General features: G+C 51.3%; 1 protein-coding gene across 1 annotated transcript in view; it reads left to right on the top strand.

The window, feature by feature from the left end:
* The window catches only part of LOC106806308 (uncharacterized peptidase C1-like protein F26E4.3), a gene marked incomplete at its 3' end in the record, with an annotated part of 26,551 nt that overhangs the window by 9,982 nt on the left and 14,919 nt on the right, over positions 1 to 1,650 (top strand).

The raw sequence follows: 1,650 nt of genomic DNA, 5'->3' as shown, positions 1-1,650 counted from the left end.
ACGGTTAAGTTACGTTAGTTAGTAAGTAAGTAACTAGTACGTCGTCGGTACGTACGACGTACGACGACGTCGTCGTCGTCGTCGTCGGTGTGTGTGTGTGTGTGTGTGTGTGTGTGTGTGTGTGTGTGTGTGTGTGTGTGTGTGTGTGTGTGTGTGTATGTGTGTGTGTGTGTGTGTGTGTGTGTGCGTGCGTGTATGTGAAAACATGCCATGTCTGATGTGTAGGCCCCCCTACGCGCCCCTCTGTGCGTGCGCGTGCGTTTTTTCACGCGCGTTCGGCAGACCTTGGCCTGTTCTCACCGCGACAACACAAAACATAGCCTGCCGTGTCGTCGCCCCGCCCCGCAGCAGCAGCCGAAAGTAACGAGCTAACCGCAAAACACGAGCGCAAAACAAAAAAAACACGTGACGCGAGAGAAGCCCTCGTGGGAAAAACGCGCTGTTGCCTTGGGTCGCTGGCTAGTTTACGTTTTAACTAGAGAGTTCTTTTGCTCTTCACACGTCACAAGAAACGTGATTAAAGAAGCACTGTTTTGCTCCGCACGAAGATGACGATGATGATGGCATAATGATGTTGGCAAGTACGTGTAATGGCACCGGTGGTCAGACAGGCAGTAGATACTGAGAGAAGAGCGGTACTATAGTCTTAATTTGTACCCGTATTTATTATTTTTGTAAACAAACTGCTATTTCATAGCAGCAAGACGATGTTTTTTAAGTTATAATACGTAGCATATATATATATATATATCATACATAGTATACCTATGCCGTATATATGCATGATATAAGTGAATGGACTAGAACGGAGGAAGCTGGTGTAATTATCGTTTTACAAATCACCCTCTCTAAGCTCGGCGCGACTGGCAAAGATTATATGCGCGCACGGAAAATACTACTCGGCCCTGAATACTAGTCGGCAGTCAAGAATAGCGCATGAATGGGTGCAGGTGCAGCAAGCAGACGATATCTCTCCACCGCTTCCGTATCGTGAAGTCACACGCGGGCGCGGTTAACGACGGTGTGTTTTCCGCGCGCGAAACGAGAGAAGCCCGCCGTATTGAGGCACGTGGTTGTGAGGCGCGCGGATCCGTGGCCCCGCACCGCGTTAAATGAACCCCGCGGCGTACGTGAGTGGTGCTGCCACGGTCGGGGGAGGAAGGCCACTCGGAAAATGATAAACATCGGTCAGACCTCGAAGCCGCTGGTCAAGACGATGTCCGCGTGTGGCACTCAGCTCGCTGGGAGAGAGGCAGAGGGTCGGGTCTGATTGAGCAAACACGAGCCAGCAGCTGCGAACAGCTTTCTAGGCTATTAGGCCACGGTAGCTTATCCCTGCGCAGAGTGGCGCGCGACCTGTTGCACACTGACTGACCATATATAGCGCCACCGGCTGTCAGCACACTGACAGCATATAGACGCATATATATACATACATACATACACACACACACACATACACACACACACACACACACACACACACACACACACACACACACACACACACACACACACACACACACACACACACAACTAACTAGTAGTGTGTGTGTGTGTGTGTCGTCGTGTGTCGTGTGCGTGTGTCGTGTGTCGTCGTGTCGTCGTGGTCGGTCGTCGGTCGGTGGTGGTCGTGTACGGTGTCGGTCG

This window comes from Priapulus caudatus, unplaced genomic scaffold (genome assembly GCF_000485595.1).
Source record: "Priapulus caudatus unplaced genomic scaffold, Priapulus_caudatus-5.0.1 Scaffold153, whole genome shotgun sequence".
NCBI classification, from domain to species: domain Eukaryota; kingdom Metazoa; phylum Priapulida; class Priapulimorpha; order Priapulimorphida; family Priapulidae; genus Priapulus; species Priapulus caudatus.
This window is presented reverse-complemented; position numbering and strand designations above follow the sequence as displayed.